Source organism: Pantherophis guttatus, chromosome 3 (genome assembly GCF_059756535.1).
Source record: "Pantherophis guttatus breed Tessera chromosome 3, ASM5975653v1, whole genome shotgun sequence".
In the NCBI taxonomy this organism is placed as follows: Eukaryota; Metazoa; Chordata; class Lepidosauria; order Squamata; family Colubridae; genus Pantherophis; species Pantherophis guttatus.
In genome coordinates this window covers 203660532-203682166 of record NC_142065.1, presented here as the reverse complement: position 1 = coordinate 203682166, position 21635 = coordinate 203660532, and the positions used below count along the sequence as shown (strand labels likewise).

The 21635-nt window shown below is 43.3% G+C and overlaps 1 protein-coding gene across 1 annotated transcript in view; it reads left to right on the top strand.

Moving 5' to 3' along the window:
• ASAP1 (ArfGAP with SH3 domain, ankyrin repeat and PH domain 1) overlaps nucleotides 1-21635 on the top strand; it is a 194109-nt gene that overhangs the window by 1425 nt on the left and 171049 nt on the right. The window lies entirely within an intron of this gene.

Genomic DNA, 21635 nt, shown 5'->3' with positions numbered 1-21635 from the left:
CTTTGCGAATTTTTTTTTTTAAAAAAAAAGACCTTTAGATTACCTTGAAGGCGATAAAGATGTGATCTGACTATTTTAACCCTAAAAGTTATTTAGAAAGCACGTTCAAATTCAGATCAACTTTTTTTTTGCTCTTCAAGTGGTGTAATCTATGCTAAAGTACCCAATCCTTACCAGGGAATAAGGCAAAATTTGCAGGAGCTACTGACTTCAATAAATAACTAATTACTCAGAAGTAAACTCCAGTGAATTTGGGTGATTATTTTGCATCGTTTCCATGAAATCCGAGATATTTTAAGCTCCCAGGTCTGTATGCAATATTGAAATCCACCGAAGGAGAGATTTACTGTGCATTATTCAAGGTTTGTGCAGAAAAGCTGATACAAATTGCATTTGAAATATTTGCCTTTGTGTGGAAGTTTAGAGAGAAAGTTTTGTTGATTTATTCATTCATTGATTTATATGGGTAGTGTTTCTTCAGCAACCTGATGGTAGAATGGTAGAAATTATGATCCTATTCACACACGCTATGCTATTCACCCCTGCCTGTTCTCATGTTGTGTTAAAAGTAATACGGCTTTTTTTTATCCAACCTAGTAGTTTCACTGGAGTCCTCTACTTACAACCATTTGTTTAGTGACTGTACAAAGTTACAGCAGCACTGAAAATGTGACTTACAACCAGTTGTAAGCCTGAACTAGGTGGCTCAGTGGCTAAGACACTGAGCTTGTCGATCACAAAGGTCGGCAGTTCGGCGTTCGAATCCCTAGTACAGATTTCCTGTGTGGGCAGGGGGTTGGACTAGATGACCCCCAAGGTCCCTTCCAACTCTGTTACTGTTACCAGTTCTCATGCTAATGACTGTCACACCATCCTTGTGGTCACAGTAGCAAAAATTTGGGTGCTTGGCAACTGGTGTGTATTTACAATGGTTTCAACACCCCAGGGTCATATGATGTGTGATGGCCCAGTGGTTATAATGCAGTACTGCAGGCTACTTCTGCTGACTGCCGGCTGCTTGCAATTTGGCAGTTCAAATCTCATCAGGTTCAAAGTTAACTCAGCCTTGCAGCCTTCCAAGGTCGGTAAAATGAGGACTCAGGTTGTTGGGGGCAAGTTGCTGACTCTATAAATCTCTTAAAGAGGGCTGTAAACAGTGGTGGGTTCCTCCCGGTTCCGCCGAGCCGGTAGCGATGACGGTATGATGTCACCGAACTGGTTCTGGGGGGCCCCCGCCACCCCCCGCCACCACCCCCACTCCCCCTGCATTATTTTTACCTTTTATTTGGCCCCACCCCCAATCTATTGCTGCCTCCTGAGTCCCAGCTGATGGCTAGAGGGAAAAAAACTGTTTAAATTCTTGCCGTGGGGCTTCAAAGGGCCATCCTACAGCTGATCAGTGTTAAAAGAAAACAAATGAGTAGACCGATGCCTGCAAAAATAAATGGGTAGACCAGTGCCTGCAAAAATAAATGGGTAGACCAGTGCCTCCAAAAACAAATGAGTAGACCGGTGCCTGCAAAAATAAATGGGTAGACCAGTACAGCTCTGCAAGCAGTTAAAAGCCTGGTAGACCAGTACCTCTGCTAAATCCTAAAGAATTGTCACATGATCATCAAGCCACACCCACAAAATAAGCCACGCCCACAGAACCGGTAGTAAAAAAATTGAGAACCCACCCCTGGCTGTAAAGCACCAAGAAGCGGTATATAAATCTAAGTGCTATTGCTATCTCCATTTACGACTTTCCCAGCTGGCTTCTTAAAATCAAAGTCAATGGGAGAAGCCAGCTTTGCTTAATAATTGCAAGGATTCGCTTACCAACCATGGCAAAAAAAGGTCATACAATTGGGTGTGATTCACTTAATAACCATCCACCAGTAGTTTAGTAATGGAAAATCCTATCCCAATTGTAGTTATAAGTCAAGGACTAACTGCGGCTGATAACTGTTTTTGACACTTATGATCTTTGCCACATCTCCATGGACACGTGATCAAAATTCGGATGCTTGGCAACTGTTCCATATTTATGACAGTTGCAGTGTCCTGGGGTCATGTGATCACCTTTTGCAACCTTCTGACAAGCAAAGTCAACGGGGAAGCCAGATTCACTTAACAACCGGGTTGCTAACTGAACAACTACAGTGATTCACTTTAACACTGTGGCAAGAGAGGTCGGAAAAGGGGGGGTGGGGGGAACTCACTTAAACAAATGTTTCGCTTAGCAACAGAAATGTCGGCCCCCAATTGTGGTCATAAATCGAGGACTACCTGTATTCTCAGAAGCCGAGTAACATCTCCACAATTCCATGTCTCCAGTGGTGGGTTCCTCCCGGTTCGGCCAGGTTCAGCCGAACCGGTAGCGTTGATGATATGACGTCACCGAACCGGTTCTCTTTGTTCGGGAGCTGGGCCTCGAACCCTCTACCGGTTCGGCTGAGCCGGTAGCGGTGACAATATGACGTCATTGAACCGGTTCTCTTTGTTCAGGAGCTGGGCCCTCCCGCCCCCCCTGTGTTATTCTTACCTTTTATTTGGCCCCGCCTCCAATCTATTCGCTGAGTCCTAGCTAATCAGCTAGAAGGAAAAAAACTGTTTAAACCCTTGCCGCGGAGCTTCAAAGGGCCGCCCTACAGCTGATCAGTGTTAAAAGGCAGTTTGGTGGTAGACTGTGCACTTGAAAAACAAATGAGTAGACTGGTGCCTCCAAAAACAAATGAGTAGACCGGTGCCTCCAAAAACAAATGGGTAGACTGGTGCCTCCAAAAACAAATGAGTAGACCGGTGCCTCCAAAAACAAATGGGTAGACCGGTGCCTCCAAAAACAAATGAGTAGACCAGTGCCTCCAAAAACAAATGGGTAGACTGGTGTCTCCAAAAACAAATGAGTAGACCAGTGCCTCCAAAAACAAATGGGTAGACTGGTGTCTCCAAAAACAAATGAGTAGACCAGTGCCTCCAAAAATAAATGGCTAGACCGGAACGCTCCAAGAACAAATGAGTAGACCGGTACAGCTCTGCAAGCAGTTAAAAGCCTGATAGACCAGTACCTCTGCTAAATCCTAAAGAATTGTCACATGACCATCAAACCACACCCAGAAAATAAGACACGCCCACAGAACCGATAGTAAAAAATTTTAGAACCCACCCCTGCATGTCTCCTCAGTCCATTTCCAATGCGTTTGATGTCTAGCTCCTGATTTCACAGAGGCCTGCATTTTAAAATGAAAGAAACCAAGGAACCAAAAGAATTATTGACGAATCTTAAAGATGTAAAGTTTAGAGAAGGAGGAAAACTTTCCAAAAAAAAAAAAAAAAAAACCCTGAAGGGTTTGAAAATGCCTGCACGGTTTGAAACTCAGCCACGCTGGCTGATGAACGATTGTGCATCGGATCAGGCAGCACAAGGCAATCTGAGCTTTCGTTACGAAAAGTTTCCCCTTTGGCGGGCGGATTAAGGCAGGATGAGGGAGGGAAGGGTGAGGTTTAATTTAAAATCTTCTTGAAACTGGAAGACTGTCTTAGTTCAGACGCCTTTGGGGAGCTGATTAATGAAGCTGTGCTGCAGGCTGGCGTCAGCATACTTTTCAATTGTATTGCTTTCTAGTTGTTAGGTTCAGCTTGTAGCTTACTCCTAACTTGTTGGTCAGGCAATATATCTGTTTCTTTAAGAAACAACTGAGCCACGTAATCAGGGTTTGCTGAACCCTGTAATTAGGCTACAGTGCATAAATAAGCAGCGCAGAGAAGCGTTCGTTCTTCCTGATTGTTCCTGTTGCTTCCTGCGTCTTTCTGCTGATTGGTGTTAGACTGAGTTGTTATATGGTACTGTATACCAAGAGTTACTAAAGTCTGTTTGCTTTGGTAAGGGAAGATACTTACTGGACTGATATTACTGTTTATGACCTTGGACTGTTTTACCTACACCGAGACTGCTTATTATCTTGTATATAAAGTATTTTTCTCACACGAGCTGCACGTTTATCTCCTTCCCTGTGTGTTTCTGCTCTGCTTGTTGCACAAGCAACAAATACTTTTTACACACACCCTAACACTAGTGATGAGAACTTTTGCTGGTGCTTTGAAATGAATCCGAGTCAAGTTATTTGCTGATACACTGCAAGTTCTAGGCTGCATAAACAGAGGGATAGAATCAAGACCACGTGAAGTGTTAATATCGCTTTATAATGCCTTGGTAAGGCCACACTTGGAATACTGCATTCAGTTTTGGTTGTCATAATATACAAATGATGTTGCAGAGTGCAGAGAAGATGTTGAGACTCTAGAAAGAGTGCAGAGAAGAGCAACAATGAGGATCAGGGGACTGGAGGCTAAAATATATAAAGGACGGTTGCAGGAACTGGGTTTGTCTAGTTTAATGAAAAGGAGGACTAGCAGTCTTCCAATATACAGTATTTCAGTATTTGAGGGACTGCCACAAAGAAGAACGGGTCAAATTATTCTCCAAAGCACCAGAAGGCAGGACAAGGAACAATGGTTGGAAACTGATCAAAGAGAGAAGCAACCTGGAATTAAGGAGAAACTTCCTAACAGTGAGGACACTTATCCAGCGGAACAACTTGCCGTCAGAAATTGTGGGTGCTCCATCACTGGAGGTTTTTAAGAAGAGACTGGACAGTCACTTGTCTGAAAGGGTATAGGTTCCCCTGCTTGAGCAGGGGGCTGGACTAGAAGACCTCCAAGGTCCCTTCCAAATCTTCTATTCTATTCTATTCTATTCTATTCTATTCTGTTCTGTTCTGTTCTGTTCTGTTCTATTCTATTCTATTCCACTCCACTCCACTCCACTCCACTCCTATATTCTATTCTATTCTATTCTATTCTATTCTATTCTATTCTATTCTATTCTATTCTATTCTATTCTATTCTATTCTATTCTATTCTATTCTATTCCATTCCATTCCATTCCATTCCATTCCATTCCACTCCACTCCTATATTCTATTCTATTCTATTCTATTCTATTCTATTCTATTCTATTCTATTCTACTCTACTCTACTCTACTCTACTCTACTCTACTCTACTCTACTCTATTCTATTCTATGCAAGGTCCCTTCCGACTCTGTTATTCCATGTTCTATTCCAAAACTCCACAGAAAGGCCACCCTAGAACACTGTAGAGCTCATGTAACTTTGTAACTCAAAAACTGCTTCCTGTATAAAAGGGATTTGTGCAAAATAATACGTCGATTGGGAGAAGGCACATTGAGGTAGTCTTTGCCCCACAAGGGGTCATTTAGGGACTGTTCAAAGTTACAATGGCAAATGAAAAAAGTGACTTACGAGACCGTTGCAGCATCCCCATGGCCACATGCTCAACATTCAGATGCTTGGCAACTGACTCAAATTTATGACGGTTGCAGTGTCTTGGGGTCATGTGATCGCTTTTGGCGAACTTTTGGGCTCAGTTGAGGTCGTACCTCTAATTGAGGTCTTAAGGAAATGAGACACATATCCTGAGAGAATTTGCACATCTTCTACCCAACTACACCGGAGTTGGGTTTCAGCAGGTTCTGACCAGTTCTGGAGAACCGGTAGCGGAAATTTTGAGTTGTTCGGAGAACCGGTAGTAAAAATTCTGACTGGCCCCACCCCCATCTATTCTCTGCCTCCCAAGTCCCAGCTGATTGGGAGGAAATGGGGATTTTGAGTAACCTTCCCCTGGAGTGGGGAGGGAATGGAGATTTTACAGTATCCTTCCCCTGGAGTGGGGTGGGAATGGAGATTTTACAGTATCCTTCCCCTGCCATGCCCACCAAAGCCACGCCCACCAAGCCACACTCACAGAACCGGTAGTAAAAACATTTGAAACCCATCACTGAACTGCACATGCCGGCTGGGGAATTCTGTGAGTTAAAGTCTACCCATCTTAAAGTTGCCAAGTTCTAGAGCATGTTGGCTGGAGAATTCTGGAAGTTAAAGTCCACTTTTTATTTTTTAAAGTTGCCAACGTTGAGAAGTTCTCCTCTGCGTGATATCATTGGGAAACCTGATAGTCGTGGGTTGTTTTTTTAACCGACATTGTAGTATTATAACTAGGCGAGCCTAAGATGGCTATGAGAACCCACTAATAAAAAATGAGAGCAATCCAGCTGCATTTCCCATTAACATGATTCAGCCACAAAGTTCTGCGCCAGCAAATGTCCAATTTGAGTTCAATTTTGAAGAGTTTCCTTTCCGCACTTTAGTCATAAACCTAATTTACAGGATGCAATATTCAGCGGATGTGTCTGCAAATAGTTTTAGCCTACCTGACAGTTTGAACTGGGTCGCTTGCTATGGATTTGTATATGAAGGGGTGGGGCAAATTTATGCTGGTTTTTATATATCTAAATTCTATTTTCATATCTAAATTATATTTAGATATGGAAAACCAAGGCTTGGGTGTTGGAATGAACCCACTGGGGTTTAATCTGACTCATAGGTTGTCATTTCTGTATTGCATCCTGTTGATATCATTTTTAAAAAATATATTCTTAATGCCTTAAAAAGAACCAAATTTGCACAATACAGTCTCTACTGCTTTTGACCTCAATGGGGATATTTTCATAACAGTAAACATCCTTCTTTGGTAAACATTTCATGAATACAAGATTTGCAACATTAACCTGATATATTGGAAGGCATCTGCATATCATTCATTTTGGGGGGGGGCATTTTGGGGGGGGGGCATGTTCTCTTGAAAAGGTGGCCTATTTATTTAAATATGTATTCAATGAGCCTTGGTGGCGCAGTGGACTAAACTGCTGCTGTTAAAGTAGTACTTAGCTGCCAGCTGCCTGCAATTACTGCGAGTTCAATTCTCACCAGGCTCAAGGTTGACTCAGCCTTCCATCCTTTCGAGGTAGGTAAAATGAGGACCCAGTTTGTGGGGGCAATAAGCTGACTTTGTATAAAAGAAGAACACTGCTCAGTGGGGGCCAAAAAGCCCTACTAAGCAGGTATATACAAAAGTATGAAGGCTATTGCTTAATGCATTGTAAGCTGCCCTGAGTCTCCGGAGAAGGGCGGCATATATAAAACAAACAAACAAACAAACAAACAAATAAAAAAATAAAGGACTTGACATTTCATATTTTCAGACATTTATAAAATCCCTGAGGGAATCAATAAGAGGGTCACGAGAGGTTATACAAATATTTCTGATATACACTCCTTTCAGTCTTCACCACCTGCAATAAGCATGTAAAGAAAAATGTGCTGGGAGAGAAAAAGGCATATAGTGTTAATAAAGCTTTTGATTTTTTTTTTTCAAAAGGGTAAATGCATACATAAAGAGAAGCAAGTGCCTATTTTCAAAGGAATAACTATTGTGCCTTTTTAAAAAAAAATGCAGATTGATGAATAAAATGGATGGAATGAATTTATGGCAGGAAAATTGAATAAAATGGATTTTGGCAAATTCACTCATTCCGATGAGCGATTTCCATCGTAAAATAACTAAAGCAAAATCCTCGGGGATTAATTGTCATGACTTTCGGCATACAATATGGGGGTCAGTGGTAAAATCCAATTTTTTTACTACTGGGTGTGGCTTGGTGGGTGTGGCTTGGTGGGCATGGCAGGGGAAGGATACTGCAAAATCTCCATTCCCACCCCACTCCTGGCGCCAGCCAGAGGTGGCATTTGCCAGTTCTCCGAACTACTCAAAATTTCTGCTACCGGTTCTCCAGAACCTATCAGAACCTGTTGGATTTCACCCCTGGTCTCTGCCTCCTAGGCTTTCCACAGAGTTCTGAATAGATGAGCAAATCAGGAACTTTCCTATATAAGGAGCCAATGTGGAATCAGCTGCTCAAATTATAAACCAGAATCCAGTACATACCAAGAACCAATCAGGAATAATCATTTCAAAATGACCAATCGGAAGCTAGCAGTAAGAGAACAGCGGGCAGAGGTAGGAGGGCAGAATTAAGTAAACCATCATTACATCTCCACAAATGGCCTAACTCTGTCGACCCTTAACTGGCACCAATTTAATATTGCATGTTAGTTGACTAGATTCTTTTTTTATAAAAAAATTTTGATTTATATGCCGCCCTTCTCCGGAGACTCAGGGCGGCTTACAATGCATTAAGCAATAGCCTTCATATTTTTGTATATTTATACAAAGTCAGCTTATTGCCCCCACAAACTGGGTCCTCATTTCACCTACCTTAGAAAGGATGGAAGGCTGAGTCAACCTTGAGCCTTGGAGAGATTCGAACCAGCAGTAATTGCTGGTTCTTGTGTGATCCTGGTCCTTTGTGCCTGATGTTAATCTAGTCAACTAACCTACAATACTGAATTGGCACCAGATAAGGATCAACAACATTCAAGAGAAGTTAGACTCAAACCGTTCGTGGAAATGTAACGACTCTAGGCTGATGACTTGTTTAACCCCACTGCAGCTCTTTCTGTTCTTCATCTACACTAGCATAAACAAAGGCTTGATCAGAAACCAACACCAGATGACCAGTCAGGGCTGGGCATTAAAAAAAAAATCAATCACAAACCAGCTTTCATCCACCTGAACCAATTGATTTTGATTAGGCAAAAGACGCTGTGAGGATAGACTTTCTGAAGGTATTATTATATTTTCTCTTTGGTTGACATGATACATGAGGAAGCATGACAGAACAGTCACAGGAAGAAGATGGTATACTGATTATTCCTTAGATTCCTGTAAACTATTCATAAAGGAGTTTAAATTCATAGCCATCAGCAAATTCCATAGATTCTGTGGGGAAAAATGCTTCCTCCAATTTTTTTGGCAAGCCATTCTAGAGAACATGAAAGAGAGCCAATTTGGTCCATTGCTTAGAGTACTGGGCTAGAAACCAGGAGATTATGAGTTCTAGTCCCATATTAGGCATGACGGTCAGCTGGGTGACTTTGTGCCAATCACCAGGAGACTGTGAGTTCTACTCCTGCCTTTAGGCATGAAAGCCATCTGGGTGGACCAATCACCAGGAGACTGTGAGTTCTAGTCCTGCCTTAGGCAGGAAAGCCAACTGGGTGGACCAATCACCAGGAGACTGTGAGTTTTACTCCTTCCTTTAGGCATGAAAGCCATCTGGGTGGACCAATCACCAGGAAACTGTGAGTTCTAGTCCTGCCTTAGGCATGAAAGCCATCTGGGTGGACCAATCACCAGGAGACTGTGAGTTCTAGTCCTGCCTTAGGCATGAAAGCCATCTGGGTGGACCAATCACCAGGAGACTGTGAGTTCTAGTCCTGCCTTAGGCATGAAAGCCATCTGGGTGGACCAATCACCAGGAGACTGTGAGTTCTAGTCCTGCCTTAGGCAGGAAAGCCAACTGGGTGGACCAATCACCAGGAGATTGTGAGTTTTACTCCTTCCTTTAGGCATGAAAGCCATCTGGGTGGACCAATCACCAGGAGACTGTGAGTTCTAGTCCTGCCTTAGGCAGGAAAGCCAACTGGGTGGACCAATCACCAGGAGACTGTGAGTTTTACTCCTTCCTTTAGGCATGAAAGCCATCTGGGTGGACCAATCACCAGGAGACTGTGAGTTCTAGTCCTGCCTTAGGCATGAAAGCCATCTGGGTGGACCAATCACCAGGAGACTGTGAGTTCTAGTCCTGCCTTAGGCATGAAAGCCATCTGGGTGGACCAATCACCAGGAGACTGTGAGTTCTAGTCCTGCCTTAGGCATGAAAGCCATCTGGGTGGACCAATCACCAGGAGACTGTGAGTTCTAGTCCTGCCTTAGGCATGAAAGCGATCTGGATGGACCAATCACCAGAAGACTGAGTTCTAGTCCTGCCTTAGGCATGAAAGCCATCTGGGTGGACCAATCACCAGGAAACTGTGAGTTCTAGTCCTGCCTTAGGCAGGAAAGCCAACTGGGTGGACCAATCACCAGGAGACTGTGAGTTTTACTCCTTCCTTTAGGCATGAAAGCCATCTGGGTGGACCAATCACCAGTAGACTGTGAGTTCTAGTCCTGCCTTAGGCATGAAAGCCATCTGGGTGGACCAATCACCAGGAGACTGTGAGTTCTAGTCCTGCCTTAGGCATGAAAGCCATCTGGGTGGACCAATCACCAGGAGACTGTGAGTTCTAGTCCTGCCTTAGGCATGAAAGCGATCTGGATGGACCAATCACCAGGAAACTGTGAGTTCTAGTCCTGCCTTAGGCAGGAAAGCCAACTGGGTGGACCAATCACCAGGGGACTGTGAGTTTTACTCCTTCCTTTAGGCATGAAAGCCATCTGGGTGGACCAATCACCAGGAGACTGTGAGTTTTACTCCTTCCTTTAGGCATGAAAGCCATCTGGGTGGACCAATCACCAGGAGACTGTGAGTTCTAGTTCTGCCTTAGGCAGGAAAGCCATCTGGGCAGTGGTGAAATGTAAAATTTGTTACTATTGGTTCTGTGGGCGTGGCTTGGTGGTGGTGGGGTTAATGTGACTGGGTGGGCGTGGCCAACTTTTTTTTATTATTATTTTTAAAAGCATTTTTTCTACAACTTCTTCGGCCGAAAAGGTTGTAGAAAAAATGCTTTTAAAAGTAAAAAAAAAAGCCTCTGATGATCGCGCGGCTCAGCTGAGCATGGGGGGGGCGCAGGGATTTTTGCTACCGGTTCTCCGAACCACCCACCGCCATCGCTACCGGATCGGGCGATCCGGTCTGAACCGGGAGCATTTCACCCCTGTATCTGGGTGACTTTGTGACAGTCTACTCTATCTCAGCCCACAACATTAAGCCTGAGTGACAATCTCGTTGGTCAATTCCTGTTGCAACTAATGCATTTGGTTGAAAATGGAATAAAATAGTGGATTCTACATTTGCAGGGAGGGAGGGGGGAAACTAGGAAAAGAAAAAAAATAGGTCATGAATAAGCTTCAGAATAATGTTTTAAGGCTGTAGAATTACTCATACAATTCTCACACAATTCTTTCTCCTTTTACTTCCTTCTCTGTTTTACATTAAAATTAATGTCTGTGGCACAGGGCACCCTAATGTAATTACAGATTGCTTCTCAGTATAACTATGTAAGAAAAACCACAGCCAATTTCTACATGCTACACACTGAAGACTGGGTGTTGATGCCTGGCTAGGTGGCTCAGTGGCTAAGACACTGAGCTTGTCGAGCAGAAAGGTCGGCGGTTCGAATCCCTAGTACAGGTCTCCTGTGTCAGCAGGGGGTTGGACTAGATGACCTCCAAGGTCCTTTCCAACTCTGTTACTGTTACAGGGTGTCTTTCTCCCCACAGGGGTTTTACTCAGGAGTCTCCACCTTTGGCAACTTTAAGACTTGTGGACTTCAATTCCCAGATTTCCTCTGTATGGCTGGCTGAGGAATTCTGGGAATCGAAGTCCACAAGTCTTAAAGTTACCAAGGTTGGAGGCCCTTGGCTTAACTGACATAAAAGGACCAGCGAGTTGCAATTTCAGAACAAAGGCAAATCAGGAACAAGTATATGAAAAAAAGGGGAAAAGTAGACTTGACCTAATTTTGTGGTTGACCCTTGATCCAAATTTAACCCAGAACTTCTCTTGGGAAAAGAAAATAATAGAAATCCCACAATAAGTTGTCTTTGGCCTTCAAGTGGAGATAAATTATTGGTGAGGGAAAAAAGTATAATCAGTGATTAACATTGTTTCATGTTGTTTTGATTCTGGTAGCTTTCTGTACTAAGAAATGAAACTGCTATTGTGAGTTGGGCATGGATTTAAGGAAATGGACATTGTCTCACATTTTTGACAGTATTTTTTTTTTAATTTGATTTATATGCCGCCCTTCTCCAGAGACTCAGGGCGGCTTACAATGCGCTAAGCAATAGCCTTCATTCTTTTGTATATTTATACAAAGCCAGCTTATTGCCCCCACAACTGGGTCCTCAATTTACCTACCTTAGAAAGGATGGAAGGCTGAGTCAACCTTGAGCCTTGGCGAGATTCGAACCTGCAGTAATTGCAGGCAGCTGTTCTTAATAACAGGGTGCTTTAGACCACTGTACTACCAAGGCTCTCAGTATTGTAAGCACCTACTATTAAGACTGTGACAATCTGCACATTTTGACGCTAATCAATCTTGTAACTTTCCAAGGCGTCATGAGTATTTCTCTGTATGGTAGTACCCAGGCAGGAGTGGGTTCTACTTACCTTTACTACAGGTTCGCAATGGGGCCGCGCACATGTGCTCACTTTGCTCACACACGCATGCGCTCTTCTGCGCATGGGCAGAAGCGTTTTGATGACGTCGGGGTCAGTGGGCGGAGCTTTCCTTGTGCCTCCGGGAGGGAAAAAACAGCCTCCCCAGGCTCCGGAGGCCCATTTCCGGCCTTCCCAAACTTCCGGTAGGCCCGTTTTTCACCCTCCCCGAGCCTCCGTGCGTGCCTTGTACTTACCTGCATCCAAAATGGGCAGCATCCTGGGACGGGTAGGACAGGGTGGGTAGGACCAGCCATGAGTGGGATTTGGGGGTTCTCTGAACTGCATAGAATCTTAGCTAGAGGTTCTCCTGAACTCCTGCAAACCCCCAGCAGGAATGATTCCTATAAATGTTATGGTACCCCACAGTGGTGGGTTCCTCCCGGTTTGGTCCGGTTCGGCCGAGCTGGTAGCGGTGACAATATGTCGTCACCGAACCGGTTCTTCCCCCTCCCCGCCCTCCCACCCCCCATGTTATTCTTACCTTTTATTTGGTCCCACCCCCAATCTATTGCTGCCTCCTGAGTCCCAGCTGATGACTAGAGGGAAAAAAACTGTTTAAACTCTTGCCGCGGGGCTTCAAAGGGCCATCCTACAGCTGATCAGTGTTAAAAGCAAACAAATGAGTTGGGTCGTAAGTGCGAGGACTGGTCGTAAGTGCGAGGACCTTCCAGAAATGACTCTGACCAGCTAGCCACGCCCACCTAGTCACATGACCTCCAAGCCACACCCACAAAATAAGCCACGCCCACAGAACCGGTAGTAAAAAAATGTAGAACCCACCCCTGGTACCCCCCAGTAAAAAAAAAAAAGAAAGAAAGAAAACAGTTTCCGGTGTACATGAAGACTTCCCCTACTTGGTTCCTAGCGTGCACCATTTTTGTCATTCATTTTTGACCTTGGCAGCTCACCAGATCAAATAATTCCCCAAAGAACAGAAGCTTCACACAGGCTTATCTTAGAAATGCAGAATTTTAATCTGGAAAGGGGAACGTTCCCCAGCTGTTTGATTGTGATAACCGTCCTCTTGTCATAGACGTTAGAAGATCCTCAACCAAATCGGTGGTCTCACTTCCCTAAATAAGAAAGACTGCAATGCTTGTATAATCAAGACGTTCAAATACCCATGGAAAACCATGGAGCCCAAGGGGAAATTACTCATAGAAAGGAAGCTCTGGACTTCTTATTTTGCTCATAATGCTGCTGCATGGAATGAGGAGGTGACTGATGAATCAGATAGGGTCATGTTTCCTCCATCTGGTTTTTCTTCCTTAAAAATGCATCCTTCTTGTCCATTTTGCTTTCCCTAACTGGACAATAAAATGGAACTGAGTCCAGCTGGGAGAATGAAAGAAAGATTATATGAGAAACATATCCAGGAAATACAGGTAATCCTTGACTTATGGCCACAGTTTGAGCCCAAAATTTCTGTTGCCAAACAAGTCAGTTATTGCTGTGGCCCTCCAGCAGCCAGCGGAGCTAGTGGTAGACTCAGACAGTGAGGAGGTTGGGGAAAAACATGGGCCAGTCCTGGAGTCTGGGGAAGGCTCTAATGAGGGCTCTGCGTCAGAGGCAGAGAAGGGGCCAGGGCTGTCTGACAGTTGTCAGCTGCCTTTGGAGTCGGATATCAGTGGGGCAGAAGAACCTCTGGAGCCTGTTCCCAGTGTGTGCGTGCGCAGAACTGCCAGGAGAAGGGAACAGCTAAGAAACAAGGGTCAGCTCAGGAGTAAAGCCACAGGTGGACAAGGAACGGCCACTCCCTTCCATAGGGAATTAAGAGGAGCAAAAGGGGAGGGGAGTTTGCAGGAGACAATTAATTCGCTTAGTTGGTTCGTGACTCTCAGAAACTTCTTGCCAAGTTTTGAAGATATCGGCCTGGCAGCTCTCCAAGCCAGATAAGGTCTGTGACTGTAAATTTTCCCTTGAAAGACTTTGCTGGATGTGAATGAGAGGAATTCACAGTAACTTAATAAAAAGAGGCTTTTGTCGGGACAAAGAGTCTGCTTCCTGCTCTTGGGAAGCCTGGGTCAGAACAGTTATTAAGTGAGTTTTGCTCCATTTTGCGACCTTTCTTGCCACAGCGGTTAAGTGAATCACTACAGTTGTAATTAGTAGTGTTATAATAGTTTTACAGTTAGTAGGTGAATCTGGCTTCCCCGTTGACAGGAAGTCACAAAGGTTGATCACGTGACCCCAAAATAATGAAACCGCCATAAATATCGGTCAGTTGCCAAGCACCTGAATTTTGATCACATGATCATGGGGATGCGACAAGAGTTGTAACAGTCATAAGTCACTTTTTTCTCTGCTGTTGTAACTTAGCAACTTAAAACACTCACCAAGTGAATAGTCCTTGTAAGCAGTGGTGGGATTCAATATTTTTAACAACCGGTTCTGTGGGCGTGGCTTAGTTGGGGGTGTGGCTTGGTGGTCATGTGACTGGGTGAGCATGGCTAGCTGGTCATGTGACCCCATACATGTGTGCGCAACCCCCATGCATGCGCGTGACCCTCTGTGCATGCGCGCACGTCTGCTGCATGCGCCCTGCCCCCCACACATCCCAAAAACCAGCTGGCTGGCGGGAGGCACGCACGCACACGCGGTGGAGTTGAGCTGGGCAACAGCCTGTAGAGAGGCCTCTGTGTGCCAGCTGTGGCACGCATGCCATAGGTTCGCCATCACAGTCCTATACCAGTAGTGAAATTCAAATTTTTTTTACTACCAGTTCTGTGGGTGTGGCTTGGTGGGCGTGGCAGGGGAAGGATACTGCAAAATCTCCATTCCCACCCCACTCCAGGGGAAGGATACTGCAAAATCCCCATTCCCTCCCCACTCCTGGGGGAAGGATATTGCAAAATTTCCATTCCCACCCCACTCTGGGGCCAGCCAGAGGTGGTATTTGCCGGTTCTCCGAACTACTCAAAATTTCCGCTACCGGTTCTCCAGAACCTGTCAGAACCTGCTGGATTTCACCCCTGGCCTATACCAATTCAGACAAGTGGCTGTCCAATTTGTTCTTAACAACCTCCAATGAAGAAGCACCCACAGCTTCAAAAACATTTTCCTGGCCATCCTAACCCTGTAATCTACTGACGCAAAAGTTAACCTTCTTAAAAAGTATACAATATAATAAATACTTTTAAAATGCTGGGAAGTTCAAGGTCATTTTTATTTGCTAATCTCCTCTTAAAGCCATTTAAGATAGTGGAGATCACCATATATTAAAATCCCGGAGATCAGGATTATACTAAATATTGCATAAAAAATTACTGTACTTCCTTGAATCTCCCATTATTTAAAAGGATGCTGAGGTCTACCTTGTAATTTCTCAAATTTTTCTTCCCACACTTCCACATTATCAGGGCTCTTCAGAATCTTTCATTTTTTACATGGAGGTGATTTTGAGCTTGTTTGACGATGAGAAGATTGTCTCTTGGCCTTACCAATTCTTCTCAGTTGGAAAAAAAATAATAACTCAGGGAAATAGAATTCTCCATTTTGAGGAGAAACACGGGGAAGCCAAGGATGTTACAATGAAAGAAAAATGATTACATGTACATGATGTACCCTTTGTAACTTATTTAGTTCAAGAACTGCATACTTTGTCCATGAAAATTTCACTTGCAGTTGGTTTTTCTTTTTGCAAAAAAATAAAAAAGTAAATATTTTATCAAACCGAATGAAAAACCGGGGAAAAACACACCGAGATTTTTCAATACAACGTCAACCCCTGTGTTTGCGATGGCCCGCAATATTGATTTTACAAAAAGAGGACAAATCAGTCTACTTGTATAAATTCTTAGTGCATTGTCCTTCCTGTTTAACAAATGTAAACACTCCCAAATATGAAAAGCCCTCATGCCTTGTTTTAAAACTTCTCAGAAACATTGGCTGGTCTTTGTGGAAAAAGAGATGCTGGACTGACCAAACAACTTAATCCAGCAGATCCCTTATAAAAGTCACTACTTACCAAGTGTCAATGAAAGAACTCCTAGTTTTCTGGGTCACGTCAAACTTTACTCGTCCTGGAATAAATGCAGTATCTTGTAAACTGGAAGAAGAATTTTCCCTTTCATTTATAATGAAATGTCTCTGAGTAATTTGAAACATTTATTTCCAGGTTTCTCAGCACCTGGACCAACTTGCAATTTATCATATAAGGTGCCAATATATACCTTCTACCTTTTCTTTGTTTATAAAAAAAACTCTCTGTTCCTTTCTTCTGTTTTGGTCACCATGAATGTAAAAAAAGATGCTGAGACTCTAGAAAGAGTTCAGAGAAGAGCAACAAAGATGATTAGGGGACTGGAGGCTACAACATATAAAGAACGTTTGCAGGAACTGGGTATGTCTAGTTTAATGAAAAAAAGGGTGACATGTTAGCAGTGTTTCCAATATTTCAGGGGCTGCCACAAAGAAGAAGTCAAGCTATTCTGCAAAGCACCTGAGGGTAGGACAAGAAGCAACGAGTGGAAGCTAATCAAGGAGAGAAGCAACTTGGAACTAAGGAGAAATTTCCTGACAGTTAGAACAATTAATCAGTGGAACAACTTGCCTCCAGAAGTTGTAAATGCTCCAACACTGGAAGTTTTTAAGAAGAGATAGGATAACCATTTGTCTGAAGTGGTGTAGGGCTTCTTGCCTAAGCAGGGGGTTGGACTAGAAGACCTCCAAGGTCCCTTCCAACTCTGTTATTCTATTCTATTCCTTCCCAGCTTCCCCACAATCTGTCACAGGATGCCACTTAAACTTACCTATAACATTGGAATGAAAAATAGGGGAAAATAGGGAAAGCTATTCTAACTAGACTGATTAATTTGGTTGATTTCCCAACTTAATTTTGAATAAGACAATGGAGTATTCTAAATGAGGGCACTGTAGTTAGAGCATCCATAGCAGTTACCTGTTCAGTTTCTACCTGGTCCCACAAAATGATCCCATTTCTCCACGTTTATTTTATTAAAGGTCTTCTCCACATCAAACATTGCAATTTGCCATGGTGATGCAGGTAGGCCTCATCTTACGATCACAAATGAGCCCTGGTTTTATGATATCTCTAAGGCATCCAGAGTTGCTTGATAGTGATAAGGACACATAAAAAATTATGTACATACATACATACATACATACATACATACATACATACATACATACGTTGGAAGAAATATCCAGGTTCCCTTCCAAGCCGGGAGAAAGGCACTGAAAATAAAATGGAGGCTGAAGGCTGATTGGAAAGAAAGGTTCCCTTTATTGAACCACCAATCAAATGTGATTTTGGGACAGCTGAAAAAATGAGTGGGTGGGTTTTATACCTTCTGGATTCCTATGGGGTCATGTAGGGGTCATGATTGGCTCTATAGGCAAAAGGGGAAATGCAAATCTAGGTGTTTGTCTGAGTTAATTTTGTCAACTGTTGGCTTATTGCTTATCTGGAGTTTCTGTCTGACCCAGTCTTTCTGAATGGATTATCAAATCTGCATTTCTATAAATTGGCCTCCTCAGTTTCTGCTTGGGCTAGTTTCTGTCTCCTATAAAGTTATTTTTTCCAATTTCTCCTACCTCAATTTTATACTACCTTTTTAATATTCCCCAAAATATTTCATTTTTCAGGGTGGGCCTTCATACATACATAACATACATACATACCGTATTTCTCTGAAAATAAAACCCTGTCTTATACTTTTTTTTGCCACCAAAAAAGGCACCAGGTCTTATTTTTTGGGGGGGTGATGTCATCCACTGACTCATCTCACTTGTGCGCATTGCCCCCAGCCTCTTTTTCGCTATCAGAGGCCTTCAGGAACTTCTTCATCTGGCAAGGTGAAAAAGGCTATCCTGAAGGCCTCTGTAGCCGATAAAAGAGCTCCGGATCGATCCAGAGCTCTGTTATCGGCTACAGAGGCCTTCAGGAAAGCCAGCTTGCCAGCTGCAAAAGAAATGGGCCAAGGTGTGCGAAGCCTGGCTGCAACTATCCGAAGGTAAGTAGTAGGGCAGCTCCACCTACGCCCCATCCCCACCCTAGCTTAATTTTTACCTGTGCACCATGGAGTGGGTGGGGTCTTAATTAGGGCTTATATTGGGCACATGTGTAAAAATGAAGCTAGGATTTACTTTCTCAGTAGGTCGTATTTTTGGGGAAACACGGTACATATATACATTCCTCTAAGATATCAGAACACAATTCTTGGTCTCTCCTATACAACATCTCTTTGAAAAGTTGCATCACCATGTCCTTCTCATCCAATCTCATCGTCCTGCTGCTGGGTAAAACTTTTTCGAGCTTCTCTGAAGTTTGCCATTATTAAAAAGAAAAAAAAAAGCCTGTCATTTGCAATAACAATATTTTTTTTCTCCCTCTGAACTAATTTCAATTGGATTAGAGTGCAATACGACAGATGACTGTAATAACAGAGGTACCCTGGTAGGAAGTGAATTGGGAGCTAACCACCAGCCTTTTCTTAAGATGTGGCTCATAAACTACTCTTGAAAAAAAACCAACCCAACTTCTTAAGTATTTGCAGACTGCACAACTCCCTGTACAGGAAAAAGCTTTTTTTTTGTTGGCAAAAGAGACACAGGAAACAGAGCACATTCCATTGAGGTCTCCTGGCAGAAGGATGTGCCATTTTTATCATTTGGCACAAAAGTCCCAATCCTCGCACCAAAAAAGAATTCACTGTTATTCCCACGTAAGATTGAATCTCTTTGTCGTTCTTGGTCGATATGAGTGAGGAGCAAAGGACGGCTTTGTTGTTCCCCTTTTTTTCCCCTTTTGGCTTTTCCTTTCTGGGTGTGAAAAATAAGCGTGAAAGATTAGAAGAATATGATACGCTCTTTTTCTGCATGCTACTAGTCCCTGTTGGATTCTCCTTCTTCCAGCTGCTTCTTCTTGACCCTGTGGGATTCAAAATACATACCTGAAAAATCTGGTGACATTTCCCCCCAGAGTATTAGCAACATTATTGGAGGAACAGAATGAGAAAGAAAAACAGATTTTCTTTTTCCCACTCCTAAACTGGGATGCGGCAGCCACAATTTTTCTGTGGTGACCATTTTGAATATACGATGCTAGTTGTCAAAATATGTTCACTCTGATTTTGGTCTTCCTGAATCTCTTCTTCCTAAGATTTTCCTGGGCTTTACCAGACACATTTATCTTCTAAAAGTGAGGAGTAAAAGTTAACAGGAAACGAAAAAGCTGCTGAAACCAGTTTGAGGTTGCAAACAACCACAATACAGTTAATATATAGGGATGGGAATATCAACAGTTCTTCCCCTTAAGAAAATACAGGTAGTCCTGAATTTATGACCACAACCGAGCCCAAAATTTCCATTGCTAATGATGTGAATTTTGCCCCGTTTTACAACCTTTCTTGCCACAGCTGTTAAGCGAGTTGCTGTAGTTCTTAAGTTAGTCACACAGTTGTTAAGTGAATCTGGGTTCCCCATTGACATTGCTTGTCAGACGGTCACAAAAGGGGATCACATGACCCCGGGACATGGCAACCGTCATAAAATACATGCTAGTTGCCGACTGTCTGAATTTTGACCAGGTGACACCATGGGGATGCTGCAACAGTCATAAGTGTGAAAGAATGGTCATAAGCCATGTTTTTCAGAGCAGAAATTTTGGGCTCAATTGTGATTGTAAGTTAAGGACTACCTGTAATAGTTCCAGCTGTTCCAGCTGTTTCTTATTGCAGATACTCTTTGCTTAGTGACTACAATTGGGAATGATAGCTCCGTTGCTAAGTATTGCAGTTGATAAGTGAGAACTCGCGTGCCCATGGCTTCTGATTTTACTGTTGCCTTCTCCGTTGTGTCTGCTCGTCGCAAGCCAGTTACAAAGCACACAACTGGTCATCACATGACCACGGGACATTGCGATGGTCACAAATGCAAGCATCGGTTGTAAAGTTACTTTTTCTAGTGACGTTGTAGTTTCCAACGGTTGTGAAATGAAACAGTGGTAAGGGAGATCTACTTGTATCTGTTTTTTGACCTGACCTATCTTGAAGGGATTGCTTTATGTTGCTCTCTGTGGCTCTGAGTGGGGGAAATCCAGGGCAGGGATTAGAGAGGGAGGGTGTTGTGTGAAGGGACATGGATATCACTAGAAAGAAGGGTGCCAAATGAGCATCAAGCCATCCTAAAATAATCCAGACAACTAGATGAACTAATTTTTTTCATGTGTCCATGTCTATGTCTATAATGTTACTTGTTTCCTTATACTTGTTGATACATCCATCCATCCATCCATCCATCCATCCATCCATCCATACATACATACATACATACATAAATTTTACTTTAAGGTACATTTACATTAACAGAATTTTGCAAGTTTGAAGCTACAAACTTCCCAAAACCAAAAGTACACATATAAACTGGGTGAAACCAGGCTTAATAGCAGTAACTGTGAGAGGGATCTTGGAGTCTTAGTGGACAACCAATTAAATATGAGCTAACAATGTGCGACGGCAGCCAAAAAAGCCAACGCAATCCTAAATTGCATTAAGAGAGGGATACAATTAAGATCAAGGGAGGGACTAATACCACTCTATAAAGGCTTAGTAAGACCACACCTAGAATACTGCATCCAGTTTTGGTCACCACACTATAAAAAAGATCTTGAGACTCTATAAAGAGTGCAAAGAAGAGCAACCAAGTTGATTAGGGGACTGGAGAGTAAAATATATGAAGAATGGTTGCAGGAACTGGGCATGGTTAGTCTAGTGAAGAGAAGGACCAGGGGAAACATGATAGCATTGTTCCAATATTTGAGGGGCTGCCACAGAAAGGAAGGGGTCAAGCTATTTTCCAAACTACCCGAAGGCCAGACAAGGAAAAATGGATGGAAACTGAACAAGGAGAGATTCAGCCTGGAAATAAGGAGAAATTTTCTGACAGTGAGAACAATCAACCTATGGAACAGAAGTTGCCTTCGGAAGTTCTGGGAGCTTCATCACTGGAGGCTTTGAAGAAGAGATTGGACTGCCATCTGTCAAAAATGGTGTAGGCTCTCCTGCTTGGGCAGGGGTTGGACTAGAAGACTTACAAGGTCCCTTCCAACTCTGTTAATCTGTTAATTGCTTGATCCATTAAAACAGGTCCTTCCTAAGCTGCTTTCTCTAACCATTAAGCCATCAGGGGCTCCTGCCTCTCTGATTGTTTCCTAGGCAACATCTCTTCCCCTCTTTCTCCAAGGTCATCCACGCATTCCATTACAATGAGAGACAGTGGCTATTGTAAGTCTGAGGCTGAATCGGGATTTAGAGCACTTCCTTTTCATTTCCCGATCCTTCCATGCCCACGACTTCCTGTCTAACCAACGGGGAGAAGTTGATGCACCTGGCACGGATCTTCTTCAGCATCTTTGATGTCCAGTCGGAAGCATCTGCAGCCATCATCAACAGTCTCAAAATGGATTTCAGGGACCTGGTTTCATTTGCT